Source organism: Balaenoptera acutorostrata, chromosome 8 (genome assembly GCF_949987535.1).
Source record: "Balaenoptera acutorostrata chromosome 8, mBalAcu1.1, whole genome shotgun sequence".
Taxonomy (NCBI): Eukaryota; Metazoa; Chordata; class Mammalia; order Artiodactyla; family Balaenopteridae; genus Balaenoptera; species Balaenoptera acutorostrata.
Genome location: NC_080071.1, coordinates 50,138,297 through 50,157,244, shown reverse-complemented (window position 1 = coordinate 50,157,244; position 18,948 = coordinate 50,138,297). Strand labels below are relative to the sequence as shown.

The 18,948-nt window shown below is 37.8% G+C and overlaps 1 protein-coding gene across 1 annotated transcript in view; it reads left to right on the top strand.

Moving 5' to 3' along the window:
- Window positions 1-18,948, top strand: part of NEMP2 (nuclear envelope integral membrane protein 2) — a 90,283-nt gene that overhangs the window by 36,159 nt on the left and 35,176 nt on the right. The window lies entirely within an intron of this gene.

Below are 18,948 nucleotides of genomic sequence, written 5' to 3'. Positions count from 1 at the left end.
TTTAAAAAGAAAAAAATTAAGTTGGTAGCCTCCAAGACTCTCCTAGGGGGGCCACTAAAATGGAAACTCTGTCTATCCATAAGAGAATTAAGTAACTGAATTCATTATATCATGAAAATAAAGCTGTGATGTTATTTGTAATGCTGGTATTTTGGCATTTATTTTGTATAACATAAAAATGGCTGTATTTGATTTTTTAAAAATAAACATAAATGGTGCTATGGACTGTTGACCTAAAACAAATAGACTGCTAGTTATTTCTCCAGCAAAAATGGGTTTGTTTGGGATCAACAAAGAATTGCAATTCACAGTGTGCAACCATGGTGGGCCATGTGCAAGTGGATCCACAAAAATGGAAAGAACTCTTTTACAGAGTGGAAAAAGAAGTTGGGGGGAGGTATAGTAAACAAAGAGCCCATGGCTTTTCATTGGCTGAGTCATGACTGTCTCTCATAGGCTGCGTGCTTACCAGGAAAGAAGGAGTCTTTCTTCTTCCTGTTGGGCTCATGGTAGGGCATGAGAGCTCCCCCTTCTGGTCTCCTGACTGTATTTAATTGAGATTTCCATTTATTAGTTTTTTACAGGGCTGAATTTTGTCCCCTGGCCAAAAAAATTCATATGTTGAAGTCCTAAACCCTAGTACCTCAAAATGTGAGTGTATTTGGAGATAGGGCCTTTAAAGAGGTAATTAAGTGAAAATGAGGTCTTACAGGTGGGCCCTAATTCAATCTGACTCGTCTCCTTATAAGAAGAGATTAAGACACAGACACACAGAAGGAAGATCATGTGAAGACACAAGGAGAAGTTAGCCATCTGCAAGCCAAGGAGAGAGGCCTCAGAAGAAACCAGCCCTGCTGACATCTTGATCTTAACTTTGTAGCCTCCAGAACTGTGAGAAAATCAGTTTCTGTTATTTAAGCCACCCAGTCTGTGGTACTTTGTTATGCAGCCTTAGGAAACTAATACATATAGTCTTCATTATGTGCTACATTTTACCCTCAGTGTTCTCTATCTGAGAGAGAGTTAAATAAAGTTCAATACAGAGATTACCCTCTCCCACTTCTTGGGTCTTCTCAAGTAGGATGACTAGAAAAGGTTCTGTATGAAATCAATTATCCTAGGAGAGAAGGGGTCAGGCTGCAAGACAATGAATGGTACAGAGGAGAGCAGAGAGAATCTGGCCCCAGGGAAAGGGTGTGCAGGCTGCCAGGAAAATCATGGTCATAGGGCCGAGGAACCTCCCCTCCTCTTCCTTCCCGATAACATCTTCTAAACCTCCTGGAAGAAGCATTGAAGTGTTTCTTAATGAGTACAACTTTGTTCCATTCAAAATATTAATGAAGTGTATAAATTCTCTGGTTACCTGAGGTGCACTCCATCAGGGGTTGTGCAACCAACTTAGTGGATTGCATTAACGTTTCCTAGATGAAATTGGTTAGGGTGGAAAATATATAAATATCAGTCAAGTTTCAACAAATTGTTATTTTACATATATACATATGTAATCACATATATGCATATGCATATATATTATATATAATCTGCATATATTGGCATGTAAAAAAATTTTTTTTTTTTTTTTTGGCTGCGTTGGGTCTTCGTTGCTGTGCGTGGGCTTTCTCTAGTTGCGGCAAGCAGGGCTGCTCTTCGTTGCAGCGCACGGACTTCTCATTGTGGTGGCTTCTCTTGTTGCAGAGCACGGGCTCTAGGTGCACGGGCTTCAGTAGTTGTGGCTCGTGGGCTCAGCAGTTGTGGCTCTTGGGCTCTAGAGCGCAGGCTCAGTAGTTGTGGTGCACGGGCTTAGTTGCTCCGCGGCATGTGGGATCTTCCCGGATCAGGGCTTGACCCCATGGCTCCTGCATTGGCAGGAGGATTCTTAACCACTGTGCCACCAGGGAAGCCCTGTATTTCTTACTATAGATGATGATCAAAGAAATTTAAAGCCATTCCTCTAAAACACAAAACTGATCAGGTCACTTTCTTTTTTGAAATGCTTCATTGGTTCCTCAGTGTCTACAGAACAAAGTCCAAAGATTTAGCAAAACCTTCAAACTCCCAAGATGGAGTCCCAGTCTACTTCTGTGTATTTCTTCTTATGCTTTCAGACTGAGGAACACTTCAGGAGTACATGGTAACATGCCAGGAGGCACCAAGAGCCACCAGAGGAACAGTCTACATTTCCCTATAACGAAAATTTTACTTGCTGGCATGTATGGAAAATAGGCTTTTTGTATTCAATAGCACAGATATATTGCGAAGTAGAATTTAAAAGTTGCATGAATTTTAAGGTAAGATATTAGAATGCAATGAGAGGCTGCCTGGAGGTTGGGAAAGGACTCTCCCCTCTGCTGCTCAGAGTACTCGGGAGTAAACATTGGAGAAGCAGTGCCACAAGCACCAGAAATGCTGACACTGTCCTTTCACATCTACCATGAAGCAAAGCTACTCATGTCCAGCAACAAGCAGGTATCGCAATGCCGCGTGGAGCCACTCCAAGTACTGCAGGTCACACAAAGCGCACTGCTGACGCTGACCCTAGCCAGCGGGAAAAGCAAACCGCAGGGGCTAGAGTCCAAAAACCCGGTTTCAAGTGCTACTCTGTCTCCTCCAGGCTCTAAGGTGCCAGACAAAGCTCTTAACCAGACTGTGAGAGAGATCTCCCTGCAGCACCTGTCACCCCGTGGGTCCTCAAGAAATATTTGACGGTAGAGCTGGCCAGGCAGGTTCCACTTCCACCCACGTGCCGCCCAAGGATCTCTTCAAAGCTGAGCCCGGGGCGGAAGAGTAAAACTTTTTCACACAGAGGTGGGAAGAGTCCTTTCTGCTAATGGCTTAGAACAAGTCATTTATGTCCTCTAAGCTCAACTTCTTCTGAAGGGTGGGACTCATAATAACAATACCTCCCTAAGAGGGTTATTTTGAGGATGAAAAGAGATATGTGAAAATACTGGATAAACACACCTCCTCTTACATAACAATGAGAATGATCATTTTTATAATCGTCAGCTTATATTTGCCTTATGTCAAAGGTTTATATAAAGTTGGTTTCCAATAATACATGGAGCACCTAATTTTTTTTTTTAACTGGTTCAGGGACACAGAAATTTTCTCTCTTTAATTGTACCAGAAGTAAAACAAAAATTACACTGCTCCAAAGTTCTCAGAGGATTTTATAACATGGAGAATACATTTCCCAAACCCTTCTGAAGTTATAATAAAATTATCAAAGCTTAGGAAGTTATTAGTAATGTACTATTTCTAACTCTTGTGAAAATGCGGGTTCTACTTAAAGAAGAGAGTAGTTTAAATCTGTTTAGTGGGTTCAGGGAAGATGACTACAGCAGCAGTGTAATTTTGAATCCAAATCTTAACATAAAAACATATGGGGCTTCTCTGGTGTCTCAGGGGTTAAGAATCCACCTGCCAATGCAGAGGACACGGGTTCAATCCCTGGTCCGGGAAGATCCCACATGCCGCGGAGCAACTAAGCCCGTGCGCCACAACTGCTGAGCCTGCACTCTAGAGCCCGCAAGCCACAACTACTGAGCCTGCGTGCCACAACTACTGAAGCCCGCATGCCTAGAGCCGTGCTCTGCAACAAGAGAAGCCACCGTAATGAGAAGCCCGCGCACCACAATGAAGGGTAACCCCCGCTTGCCGCAACTAGAGAAAGCCCACGTGCAGCAACGAAGACCCAACGCAGCCAAAAGTAAATAAATAAAACATTAAAAAAGAAAACATATAGAACAACAACTTAGCAAAATCAAAATCCCATGGACAACATTAACACGGATGCTAGGCTGCAAGGCATCCACACAAACTTCAAAATACATGTGAATGAGAACAGACCACCCACAGCCATAAGACCTGGATCCTATCAGCATGTGAGCAGGAAAAGGAGAGAGAAGCAGTGAAACTTGACAGACTTTGACAGACTTGAGAAGAGAAGCCCTAAATAGCAAGGACTATTTACTGGAAAGCATGTGGTCAGGTTTTGCCCAATCGGGTAGGTGGTGAGTGCAAGGGGTCTGCTACAAAGACTGGAGGTGCTTAAGCAGCCCTAGAGACTGACTTGCCAGAGCTTCCTTTCAGGACAGAGTGTCACAGTGAAGAGAAATGCTGAGAGTGGAATCAAAATTAAGCTGGACAGAGACAGAAAGAACAACAGATAGAGGAGACCCAGATAAAAGGTGGGGGGGAAGGGAACAGAACGAGGAAATCTCATAAAGCAAGCTGACCCTTCTTAACACTACCTGAAAACAACAGAAGAGGGAGTTTATGAAGTTAGAAAAGCTATTCAAAGCTGTGTCTCCTACTAAAAGTTCTGGAAAGCCATTTTAACATAAAAATGAGAAACAGAAAAGTATTGAGGCCAAATGCCTTGCAAAGTTATTTCTAAGAAAAACAATGAGCACAATAAATATCCCTACACCAGAAAGACATGCTCACAGAACAAATCAAAACTATTATCTTCTATCTCAAAAGAAGCTAAAATACATTAAGAAAACGATAAAGACATGAAATGAAAACATTATTAAAATACTCTGCCACTGAGGTGGTAAAATCCAGGAGACAATTAGAAATTTTTTTTTAAATTATTTCAGAAGTGACACTAAAATTAAGGAACACAGAGAAAACATAACAAAACAGATTAAGCCTTAAAAGAAATAAAATATTAAAAGGACATTTTAAATTTTTTTCCCAAAAAACTTTTTTTTAATATTTATTTATTTTTATTTATTTATTTTGTCTGCGCCAGGTCTTAGTTGCGGCATGCGGGATCTTTTTTAGTTGCCCCATGCAGGCTCATAGTTGCGGCATGTGGGCTTCTTAGTTGCGGCATGTGGACTTCTTAGTTGTGGCATGTGAACTCTTAGTTGCAGCATGCATGTGGGACCTAGTTCCCTGACCAGGGATCGAACCCCGGCCCCCTTCAGTGGAAGGGGACCACCAGGGAAGTCCCAAAGGAGGAAATTTTTTAAATAAAAAGTAAAGAAAAAGATAAGAAACATTTGACAGAAAATGACAAATATTGGGACTCTAGAGCCCACGTGCCACAACTACTGAAGCCCGCGCGCCTAGAGCCCGTGCTCTGCAACAAGAGAAGCCACCGCAGTGAGAAGCCCGCGAACTGCAACGAAGAGTAGCCCCCGCTCACCGCAACTAGAGAAAGCCTGCACGCAGCAACGAAGACCCAGCGCAGCCAAAAAAAAGAAAAAAGAAAGAAAACGACAAATATTAAAGATAGACAAAGAAGATTCAACCTCATATAATTGGAATCTTTGAAGAAGTGTAAAGCAAGGGGACAAAACAAATACTAAAAATTATAATTAAAGAGAAATTTTCTTTATAAAAAGCAATATGAAACTACATATTGAAAAAATATACTGTGTAGCTGAGAATGTTGACCCAGAATTATCAACACCAAGACAAATTTCTAACAAAATGGATGAACTTTAAAGAAAAAAAAATTCCATTGAGTATCCAATCAAAACCAAAAGTGACTTAAAAGGTAAAAAAGTAGATTATCATCAGGGTTTTTTTGACAGCTATACTTTATGCCAGAAGAAAATGGAATAACATATTTAAGAGACACAGGAATAAAATGTAAACCAAGGATTTTATATTCTGCAAAACTGACTTTCAACTATAAAAGGCACAAAACAACAGTTATCAATATGCAAGGACTCAGAGAATATTGTTCTCAAGAATCTAGAGAAGGACGAGTATTAGACAATCAAAATGATTAGAGAGACATCAGTAAAGAGACATCATCAGTAAAGAGACATCATCAGTAAAGAGACATCAGGTGGTAGACGGTAAAACATAGTTATATGAAGAACTAATAATAAATGAGAGTTAAGTGAGAGTATAACATATAAAGGCTATATTCTCACATAATGTAGATATAGTATAACTAAAAAATGGAATGAGGGTGAGGAGAGCATATAAAAAAAATTCAGCTGTTCTTTGTAATTATATTGGTGGTGGTAATATGTGTATTGTTATTCTAAGCCTGTCGTGTGTACAATGTAGAATAATGTAAATGAGTAATTATGAGATACAATTCCATCATCTACTGTACACTTGGGAAGCAGAAATCTTGTTATGGAGGAAGAGCGATATAGATGCAGTAAAAGTATAAAAAAGTCTAGGTTAAAATCCCATAGTACTGACTTTTAATTGGAAATATCAGCATAATCATTAGGTATTTTATCTGTAAAATTATATCTATATGTATATTTATCAATAGATAGATAGATTTCCTAGGTCTGCCGCTGAAAAGGCCAAGTAACAATAAGTAATCAACCCAGTAGCAATAAGCATTAGCACTCAGATCGTGGTCTTGAAATCGTAGAAGAAATCAAGGTTTTCGGAAACATGACTGATTTCCTATCTGGGGCAGGATGCATACTGTGAATGTGGACATCTGTTATTAAAAATCAGGGAAGTTCTCAAAAATTACTAGGGTGTGTCAAAAGGGCTCAGACCAACCTGAAGAGAATCCTGCTGGCCAAAGATAGGACAATTTGAGCTTCAAAAAAAAAAGTTATAATTGCTATTGATTGAAATTTTATCAAATATGTTGAAATCATGAGTTCATGACAATGTTTTTAAAAACAAAGAATTGGTGACCTTCAGAGAAGGATAAGGAACCAATTTATTCTCTTAAAAACTGGTAAGTAGAGGAAAAGAACCGAGCACCTATCCTACCTTTTCCACATGAAATGTATCACTGGGTAACCAAATGGTAGATGAGAGATATGTCTCCTTGTCAAAGCATTTCAGCTAATATAATAAGTGAAAAAGGAATAATGGAATCTGAATATCACCCTTTTGCAACCCCGGGTGAATTAATGGATCTAGACATCAGTAGCTAGTAATACCACAAAAAGAGAATCAACCAGACATTGTATGAGTCCTGATGAAAGAACACAACACAACCTATAGTCTTACCCAAAGGAATAAAACTAAGTCCAGTGAAGCCTCAGAATCCAGGTGCCAGTTTTCAGGAAATACCAAGGACAGAGGGACATGCCACACTGCATAATGAGTATGAAAACAGCAAACTTCAGACTATGGGAAACTTGACAAGTCAAAAAGCTTGGGTTCTTCAATAGATAAATCATAAAGAAAAGAAACAATGGAAGAGTGAAACTGTACAATAAGAGAGATTTAAAAGACATATCCAAAAAAATTTTCAATGGGCAAAACTGTCTATGGATGTGCATTTGAGTGTCATAAACTATAAGGAAACAAGTGGAAATGATTACTATGAAAATCAGGATGGTGGGTACTTTGAGGGGCGGGAGGTGATATGAAATTGGAATGAAGCACATGGAGGACTTCTGGAATAGCTGGAAAATTCTATTTCTTGACTTGGGTCTTGGCTACAAGAGTGTTTGCCTTATAACAACTCATTGGGGTATATGTTTATTTTGCATTGCCTTCTAAATCTTTTATTTTACAATAGATATAAGGATTAAAAGTAATAAAAACCTATTTAACGTAAAGGATACCTATTACACGAAAGGGAGAGTTTCAACAAAATCCTCTCATGTATGTTTTTCAAGATTGATAAAGTATCAAAGAGAACCTATTATATTTCCAGTGATTATTATATCTGGCAAAGAGTGGAAAGAGGAAAAACGAGGAAAAGTCAATAAAGAACTAGGTGAGATGGTGAAATGAAAGGCAGGGACAGTAACCTCTTAATCCTAAAACAAATCCAGCAATATTGGTAGGTTTAGGTGAGTTCTTTTCTCTAAAGTTGGTTTAGATTGTACACAGAAGAATAAATATTTATAAAGCCCCAATCATTTGGAAAGTCTGGCCCTTTGAAACTCAGAGCCTAAATATTTCCTTGTTTTAATTATTGCTGAGACAAGTTACGAGCCTTAAATATTCAGATGGATTATTTTAAACATCATTGTTAGGCAAATTATCTTTAAATGAAAAAAACCAAGACTGCCATCAGAACACTACTGCCAAGCCACATGAACATGAGTTTCCAGGGACACACCCGCAGTGTGGTTAGGACCAAATTCTAACCTGCAAAATGCATGCCTGAAGAGTCGGCTTCCTCCTCCTTTTCTTCTATTTGCTCCAATGTCTTAATGGCTTATCCTGCCCATCATTTCAAGGGGCAAGTGACCTAGTTAACTGAACTCTGTCACATTAGATCATCCAGATTAGTCATTGCTCATTCTACTCTATCCCTCCTTATTTTTTCCCCTGCCTTTTTTGTTTTCTAACGTTCCTATTATCTTCTTCTCATTTTCCCCATTATAACCCACACTCCTTTGTCTAATTTTTCTTCTCTTTCATTATTCTAATAGAAAATACTTGCTATTTTGGAAATTGAATGCTTTAGAATGAGGATGATATGTAAATCCACTAAACAAGACTGATAGAAGGAAAAACATATGATTTGTGTAGAAGTAACTCCCATTTTGAGTCAATGTGTAAATTTCAAAAAGAAAACATTTATCAAAGTTGAGAATAATGCATAAAACTTATTTATTAAGTCAGCATAAAGTTTCAGACTACCATTTTCAGACACTTATGAGGGCTTTCGGAAGCTGTCAAAAATATCACCATAATAAATTTTTCCCTATCTGTTGTTCTTCCAGTTTTTGTCTTCTGTGATACCACTTCCCACCATCGAGGCTGGAAATGCCGAACATTCACTCCACACAGTTTAACAAGGGCATGGGCCAGTCACTTGCTAATGGGACTAGCAAGAGAGTTAGCTGAGAGGGTAAAGGTGAGAGCTTCTAAGAAAGGCTTTATTTCTCTCTTCAAGCAATGGAAGGGGAAATAGTGCTCCTGCTTTTGGGTACAGTTGTGTGAGGGAGGACCCAATATCAGTGGCAATGGCAGCTTTTTTCAATTATGAGGAGAAAAGCTTGAAAACAAGTCCCAACAAGCTGAGAGTGGTGGAATAGAGAACTGAAAACGGCCTGAGACCTTGATAGGATGCTTCAGCTGCTGAATCAACCTGCTGGGACTTCCATGTGACATAATAAATGTCTTCATTGTTTTAAGACTCTTTTACTTGGGAATTCTGTTACTTGTATTTGGAAACATCCTAATACATACTCTGATAATACAGGTAGACTTCTTGACCTGGTCAATAAGGACAGGGTATAAATCAAAGTAAGCAAATGTAATTGAGTTGGGCAGAATGTTACTGAAATGTCCTAAATAATTATTATTTTTTTCATCCAGCTTTACAGACTTTGCTTAATGCAAGCCAAAATATATATAATTTCTGTCAGATAGACTCTGTCGGCAAAATATGATTAATAATATTAGCAAAACAGAAGTACATTAGTTGAATTATTTATACTTGCCACAATCTCTATTGAAACATGACTAATCTAGAAATTATGATTTTGTTATAGAAACTGCTCAGAACAGATAGACTTTCTTGTGTCAATTTTCTTCAAAAAATAAAGTATTATTTTATTATAAATAAAACATTATAAATTTCTTCCTAACAGTTAGTAGCTTACACTGTCTTTCCACACCCATGGTCACAATAACATCCTGGAAAAATAAGGGAGTCAAAAATCTGTGTAACAACTCCATAATACACTTAGGTCAAGCCAGATATAGAATACAAAGAGACAGCAATATTGGAAATAGAGGCTATTGAGATCTGACTTAGAGAAGCAAAGGGGGAGAGAAACAGCAGAAGAACAAAACCTGAGACATATTTATCTCCATCTTCCAGCCTCCACATACCCTTTTTAAAAAAGATTTCTTTCTAAAAACACTTGAAAGAATATAGGTTGAAGAATTTTTCTGAGTAGACTGTGACCACTGGGGACATTCTGAAGTAGCTGGTGGGAAACTGAAAGCAAGAAGAGAAAATCTCTGTTTTAACCGAACTGAAAGGCTCCTTAAATTACACACAGATCTTTTACATTGTCAATAAATGACTAATACGGCAGTTAAAGAACTTAACTAAAAGGATATCTGCAGTTTATAGCTTCCCCTGAAAGAAGAAAAGACTTTCAAATATAATTATCTCACTATAAATTATTTTTTGGAGAGATTACTCCAGTGGGGCGGGGGGCAGGGTGGGAGGACCAAGATTGTAGAGAATGGCCGATTAAGAAAAATGCTCCCTAAGGGTGAGTTGGCAGAAAAGAAGACTTTGGCAGAGGTTCTTTAGGAAGCAAGTCAAGTGGAGTGGCGGGATTGGATGGTGTCCAGGTAAGAAATAAACTAGAATCCCAGTGCTGGGAAAATGTATTGCATTTTACATGCAATCCTGAGCTTACTCACTGCAATTTAAACCTATTTAAACCTATTTCTTTTTTGCTCTTAAGAAAACATAACAAATAACTGGTGACTATTTTTCTGTATCCTAGTTCCTTAAATTAACTCTTAGAAAGCTGCAACTCTTCAACCTTCTTTTTCTCAGATTAACCAAGAGCATCAATCTTTTCCCATAGATACAGTACTATTTTCCAGTCGTCATCAACTAATCATCAATCACTTTTGAATATTTTTTCCCCACCAGTTTTATAGCATGGTCAAAAGACTATTTGCCTCAGAATCGTAAATGTGGATTCCCAGGCCATACACTGTACCTACTGAATAAGAATCTTTGGAGATGGGACTCTTATCCACACCAAAATTTGAGAACCACTACTTTAAAGAATTCCACAGCTCTCAATTTGAATGGAAAGACCTGAGTTGAATTTGACCAATTATCTTTTATCAAGGACTTTAGCAATTTAGTTTAGAGAATATTTGATGTATTTCTTAATGAATTATATTCTAATCCCTCCCAACATCATTTATTCATACTGAAAAGCTACCTATCTTTTACTTCTGACATGAATTATTAAAATTACTGAACTAGTATATGGCAAGTCAATTTCAAAGTATTTCCTAAATGAAATATGCTAAGAAAATCATCATCCAACAAGTCAACGTCTATTTTTATTCTTTTCTTTTATGGAGAAGTCTTGAACAGCCTGTTTTTTTCTCTTGATATATAAAATTCTAAAAATGGGAATTTTTAAAAGGAAGAAATGATGACATATAACTGCTATAATCTTTGCAGCATTGGTGGATATCATTACAGTCTTTCTAAATCTTTCTTTATGAAAGAACCCAAAGTAGTAGAACTTTGCCTATTTCTTCTAATACATTTAATTAAATGTTCTACCTACCTAGAAACCAAGTGAAAGCTCCTAAATAATTTCTGACATGAGCTAAATTTTACTTCTGATTCATAATGACTGATTATAACCCTATGACAGTTACAGAAAATTAATTAGTTATGAAGAGCAAGAACTCTAGAAATAAAAATGCAGAGGCTGAAATTTGAATTGCAGTCTTTTTCACACCATGTGGAAATAGTCAAATGGAATTAAAGAACTTGGGTCACTAAAATAATATTAAGGAAGCTCTTTATTATACATTGGTTTTTTAAAATAAGAATATGTCATATTCTAGCAATATGGATTACATAAAATGCACACACAATATTTTAGCTGTGATTATAAACTTGCCCAAAATTCTACTTACTGTCAAGCGTGAAACTTGTAAAACTCAAAATTTAGTCCTAATACTCTTGACTCACTTGGGTTACATGTTAAGAAGAGACATTTGGGGCTCTACGCCAGATGAACTGAATCAGTCTCTGGAGGGTATGTCCTGGGAATCTGCATTTACAATGCTAAACATTTACATATTACCCACACAACTAGCATTCTGGCAAGAGTTCCAACTTCTTCCCTATCTATGAGATCCAGATCCCCCAAGTGGCAGTGCTTCATTTTGTCTTAGAGACGGACATGGGGTGTTTACCAGAAATCCATACCTGAGGGACTTCCCTGGTGGCACAGTGGTTAAGAATCCGCCTGCCAGTGCAGGGGGCACGGGTTCAATCCCTGGACTGGGAGGATCCCACATGCCATGGAGCAACGAAGCCCGTGCGCCACAACTACTAAGCCTACACTCTAGAGCCTGTGAGCCACAACAGCTGAGCCCACGTGCCACAACTATTGAAGCCCATGCACCTAGAGCCCATGCTCTGCAACAAGAGAAGCCACAGCAATAAGAAGCCCACGCACCGCGACGAAGAGCAGCACCCACTCGCCGCAGCTAGAGAAAGCCCGCGCACAGCAATGGAGACCCAACGCAGCCAAAAATAAATAAATAAACAAATTTTAAAAATTGTTTCCTAAGCAAAAACAACAGTGACAATACTTAAAGTATTGCCAATGTTGTTATTAAAAATAATAATAAAATCCATAGCTGAAATCTGTAGGCAATACAATTGGGCAACTTCTTCAAAGAGACAATGAATTTTGTCCTTTTCTAAGCATCTCTTTTGGTGTAGAAATGTATGGGCTGGTGTTAAAATCCAGTTACAATTAATCATCTTACATCACCTGGGCAAATTTAATGGTGACCCCCCCAACTACAATTTTCTCACCTCACTGACCCACTGATGGGCAAACATATTCTCTATTTTCTAACAGAAAGATAGAAAGCAAACCTGCATAATAATCCCAGGAGGCTTTGAACAGAAGGTTCTGCAGGTGTCCTGTTTATACGGGATTCAGTTTTGGTTTGGTTTGTTTAATCAGTATAGTTCATCTCCTAGAAAGAGGCACACAAATGCTGGTGTAAATTAAGAACAATAGACTGGTTTTACTGAGCTCTGACCACCACAGCAACAGTCAGCTCTACCCACCACCAGAGCCTCCCATCAAGCCTCTTAGATAGCCTCAACCACCAGAGGGAAGACAGCAAAAGCAAGAAAAACTACATTCCTGCAGCCTGTGGAACAAAAACCACATTCACAGAAAGATAGACAAGATGAAAAGGCAGAGGGCTATATACCAGATGAAGGAACAAGATAAAACCCCAGAAAAACAACTAAATGAAGTGGAGATAGGCAACCTTCCAGAAGAAGAATTCAGAATAATGATAGTGAAGATGATCCAGAACCTCGGAATAAGAATGGAGGCAAAGATCGAGAAGATGCAAGAAATGTTTAACAAAGACCTAGAAGAATTAAAGAACAAACAAACAGATGACCAATACAATAACTGAAATGAAAACTACACTGGAAGGAATCAATAGCAGAATAACTGAGGCAGAAGAACGGATAAGTGACCTGGAAGACAGAATGGTGGAATTCACTGCTGCAGAACAGACTAAAGAAAAAAGAATGAAAAGAAATGAAGACAGCCTAAGAGACCTCTGGGACAACATTAAACGCAACAACATTCGCATTATAGGGGTCCCAGAAGGAGAAGAGAGAGAGAAACGACCCGAGAAAATATTTGAAGAGATTATAGTCGAAAACTTCCCTAACATGGGAAAGGAAATAGCCACCCAAGTCCAGGAAGCACAGAGAGTCCCATACAGGATAAACCCATGGAGAAACACACCGAGACACATAGTAATCAAACTGGCAAAAATAAAAGACAAAGAAAAATTATTGAAAGCAGCAAAGGAAAAATGACAAATAACATACAAGGGAACTCCCATAAGGTTAACAGCTGATTTCTCAGCAGAAACTCTACAAGCCAGAAGGGAGTGGCATGATATACTTAAACTGATGAAAGGGAAGAACCTACAACCAAGATTACTCTACCCGGCAAGGATCTCATTCAGATTCGATGGAGAAATCAAAAGCTTTACAGACAAGCAAAAGCTAAGAGAATTCAGCACCACCAAGCCAGCTCTACAACAAATGCTAAAGGAACTTCTCTAAGTGGAAAACACAAGAGAAGAAAAGGACCTACAAAAACAAACCCAAAACAATTAAGAAAATGGTCATAGGAACATACATATCGATAATTACCTTAAACGTGAATGGATTAAATGCTCCAACTAAAAGACACAGGCTTGCTGAATGGATACAAAAACAAGACCCATATATATGCTGTCTAGAAGAGACCCACTTCAGACCTAGGGACACATACAGACTGAAAGTGAGGGGATGGAAAAAGATATTCCACGCAAATGGAAATCAAAAGAAAGCTGGAGTAGCTATACTCATATCAGATAAAACAGACTTTAAAATAAAGAATGTTACAAGAGACAAGGAAGGACACTACATAATGATCAAGGGATCAATCCAAGAAGAAGATATAACAATTATAAATATATATGCACCAACATAGGAGCACCTCAATACATAAGGCAACTGCTAACAGCTATAAAAGAGGAAATCGACAGTAACACAATAATAGTAGGGGACTTTAACACCTCACTTACACCAATGGACAGCTCATCCAAAATGAAAATAAATAAGGAAACAGAAGCTTTAAATGACACAATAGACCAGATAGATTTAGTTGATATTTATAGGACATTCCATTCAAAAACAGCAGATTACACTTTCTTCTCAAGTGCGCACGGAAGATTCTCCAGGATAGATCACATCTTGGGTCACAAATCAAGCCTCAGTAAATTTAAGAAAATTGAAATCATATCAAGCATCTTTTCTGACCACAATGCTATGAGATTAGAAATGAATTACAGGGAAAAAAACGTGAAAAGCACAAACACATGGAGGCTAAACAATATGTTACTAAATAACCAAGAGATCACTGAAGAAATCAAAGAGGAAATAAAAAAATACCTAGAGACAAATGACAATGAAAACACGATGATCCAAAACCTATGGGATGCAGCAAAAGCAGTTCTAAGAGGGAAGTTTATAGCTATACAAGCCTACCTAAAGAAACAAGAAAAATCTCAAGTAAACAATCTAACCTTACACCTAAAGGAACTAGAGAAAGAAGAACAAACAAAACACAAAGTTAGCAGAAGGAAAGAAATCATAAAGATCAGAGTGGAACTAAGTGAAATAGAAGCAAATAAAACAATAGCAAAGATCAATAAAACTAAAAGCTGGTTCTTTGAGAAGATAAACGTGATTGATAAGCCATTAGCCAGACTCATCAAGAAAAAGAGGGAGAGGACTCAAATCAATAAAATTAGAAATGAAAAAGAAGTTACAACAGAAACTGCAGAAATACAAAGCATCCTAAGAGACTACTACAAGCAACTCTGTGCCAATAAAATGGACAACCTGGAAGAAATGGACAAATTCTTAGAAAGGTATAATCTTCCAAGACTGAACCAGGAAGAAACAAAAAATATGAACAGACCAATCACAAGTAATGAAATTGAAACTGTGATTAAAAATCTTCCAACAAACAAAAGTCCAGGACCAGATGTCTTCACAGGTGAATTCTATCAAACATTTAGAGAAGAGCTAACACCCATCCTTCTCAAACTCTTCCAAAAAATTGCAGAGGAAGGAACACTCCCAAACTCATTCTATGAGGCCCCATCACCCTGATACCAAAACCAGACAAAGATACTACAAAAAAAGAAAATTACAGACCAATATCACTGATGAATATAGATGCAAAAATTCTCAACAAAATACTAGCAAACAGAATCCAACAACACACTAAAAGGATCATACACCACAATCAAGTGGGATTTATCCCAGGGATGCAAGGATTCTTCAATATACGCAAATCAATCAATGTGATACACCATATTAACAAATTGAAGAAGAAAAACCATATGATCATCTCAATAGATGCAGAAAAAGCTTTTGACAAAATTCAACACCCATTTATGATAAAAACTCTCCAGAAAGTGGGCATAGAGGGAACCTACCTCAACATAATAAAGGCCATATACGATAAAACCACAGCAAACATCATTCTCAATGGTGAAAAACTGAAAGCATTTCCTCTAAGATCAGGAACGAGACAAGGATGTCCGCTCTCACCACTATTATTCAACATAGTTTTGGAAGTCCTAGCCACGGCAATCAGAGAAGAAAAAGAAATAAAAGGAATACAAATTGGAAAAGAAGAAGTAAAACTGTCACTGTTTGCAGATGACATAATACTATACATAGAGAATCCTAAAAATGCCACCAGAAAACTACTAGAGCTAATCAATGAATTTGGTAAAGTTGCAGGATACAAAATTAATGCACAGAAATCTCTTGCATTCCTATACACTAATGATGAAAAATCTGAAAGAGAAATTATGGAAACACTCCCATTTACTATTGCAACAAAAAGAATAAAATACCTAGGAATAAACCTACTTAGGGAGACAAAAGACCTGTATGCAGAAAACTATAAGACACTGATGAAAGAAATTAAAGATGATACCAACAGATGGAGAGATATACCATGTTCTTGGATTGGAAGAATCAATATTGTGAAAATGAGTATACTACCCAAAGCAATCTACAGATTCAATTCAATCCCTGTCAAATTACCAATGGCATTTTTTATGGAACTAGAACGAATCATCTTAAAATTTGTATGGAGACACAAAAGACCCCGAATAGCCAAAGCAGTCTTGAGGGAAAAAAACGGAGCTGGAGGAATCAGACTTCCTGACTTCAGACTATACTACAAAGCTACAGTAATCAAGACAATGTGGTACTGGCACAAAAACAGAAACATAGATCAATGGAACAAGATAGAAAGCCCAGAGATAAACCCACACACCTATGGTCAACTAATCTATGACAAAGGAGGCAAAGATATACAATGGAGAAAAGACACAGTCTCTTCAATAAGTGGTGCTGGCAAAACTGGACAGCTACATGTAAAAGAATGAAATTAGAATACTCCCTAACACCATACACAAAAATAAAGTCAAAATGGATTCGAGACCTAAATGTAAGACCGGACACTATAAAACTCTTAGAGGAAAACATAGGAAGAACACTCTTTGACATAAATCACAGCAAGATCTTTTTTGATCCACCTCCTAGAGTAATGGAAATAAAAACAAAAATAAACAAATGGGACCTAATGAAACTTCAAAGCTTTTGCACAGCAAAGGAAACCATAAACAAGACGAAAAGACAACCCTCAGAATGGGAGAAAATATTTGCAAACGAATCAACGGACAAAGGATTAATCTCCAAAATATATAAACAGCTCATTCAGCTCAATATTAAAGAAACAAACAACCCAAACCAAAAATGGGCAGAAGAACTAAATAGACATTTCTCCAAAGAAGACATACAGACGGCAACGAAGCACATGAAAAGATGCCCAACATCACTAATTATTAGAGAAATGCATATCAAAACTACAATGAGGTATCACCTCACAGCAGTTAGAATGGGCATCATCAGAAAATCTACAAACAACAAATGCTGGAGAGGGTGTGGAGAAAAGGGAACCCTCTTGCACTGTTGGTGGAAATGTAAATTGATACAGCCACTATGGAGAACAATATGGAGGTTCCTTAAAAAACTAAAAATAGAATTACCATATGATCCAGCAATCCCACTACTGGGCATATACCCAGAGAAAACTGTAATTCAAAAAGACACATGCACCCCAATTTTCATTGCAGCACTATTTACAATAGCCAGGTCATGGAAGCAACCTAAATGCCCATCAACAGACGAATGGATAAAGAAGCTGTGGTACATATATACAATGGAATATTACTCAGCCATAAAAAGGAACGAAATTGAGTCATTTGCTGAGACGTGGATGGATCTAGAGACTGTCATGCAGTGAAGTAAGTCAGAAAGAGAAAAACAAATATCGTATATTAACGCATGTATGTGGAACTTAGAAAAACGGTACAGATGAGCCGGTTTGCAGGGCAGAAGTTGAGACACAGATGTAGAGAACAAACGTATGGACACCAAGGGGGGAAAACCACAGTGGGGTGGGGCTGGTGGTGAGCTGAATTCGGCTATTGGGATTGACATGTATACACTGATGTGTATAAAATTGATGACTGATTAAAAAAAATTAAATTAAAAAAACAAACAACAACAACAAAAACAATAGACTGCACTAATCACAGATTGTTAATCCCATCTGCTCCTCGTGAGAAGGAAGCAGTGTTCCATGATGTGTCAAAGGACCTATGAGCCTTCCTAAATCTGACCACTCTCCTTATTCTGTCTTCTTTTATTTCTTTCTCCACGGTTCTTTGGTGTCTTTTTTCCCTTCTTCTCATTGCATTGTCACCACAAAGCTTATCTATTTTCATATGAGAGGTTTTCATATGAGAGAAAGGTTTGGGGAGGTTAGGTCAGATTTCATCATGGTCCCCCAAGGACAGAATTATCACTTCCTAAGAGTCTGTTATCTCTGGAAAAAAATTTATTGCTATCCTATAAAGAGGAATGTGGTGTTTTGAGTTAGCTTCTTTACTAAGAAGCTAAAGATATTTATTAAGGGTATGCTACATGAATAGCACTTTAAATATTAATTTAATACACTACTTCTTGTCCTTTTATTCCTCTACCTGATACAGCTGTAGGAAAACACACTTGTCGTTCAAGAATATACCTATTAAAAAAAAAAAGCTTATACCTGTTTCTTTTAGTCACGTTTCATAGTGCCACTCAAAATTAAACTAAATCAAAATGAATATGGTTAGGGAAAAAAAATGGGCAAGAAGCAAGTGGGGTCAGGGTCTCTGCTATTTCTCTGGAGACAGTCTGCAGGGTCAGACAAGGTCGAGTTCAAGTAATAACAGTTTATCTGTAAAAATCATCCTCCCCAGGAGTCCTTTACAAGGAGATTTCTGAACTTTCGAAAAGCCATATATGGGTGTGCACATGACACCAGGGGTTTGAAGGCAGTTGGTTAAACCTAACTTTGAAGCCAGGGAAAGTCTAGTGAGTTCTACTCAGACCTTTGGGGAAAATGAGGCTAAGCTATTTTTAGAGGATGATTTCTGTTACAACTGGCTTCTCTGAAGTACCTTAGCAGAAGCCCAAAATTAGAAAAGAGGAAATGACCTTTTGTTCTACCGAGTGTTTAGTAGGAAATATTGAATCACATTAATGGGTTTCCAAGGCCTGAGGAGGGTCTGGGCCTTAAAAAAACAAAACAAAAAAAGTACAGGATAATAGTGTTTAAGACTACAAGCTCTATACTC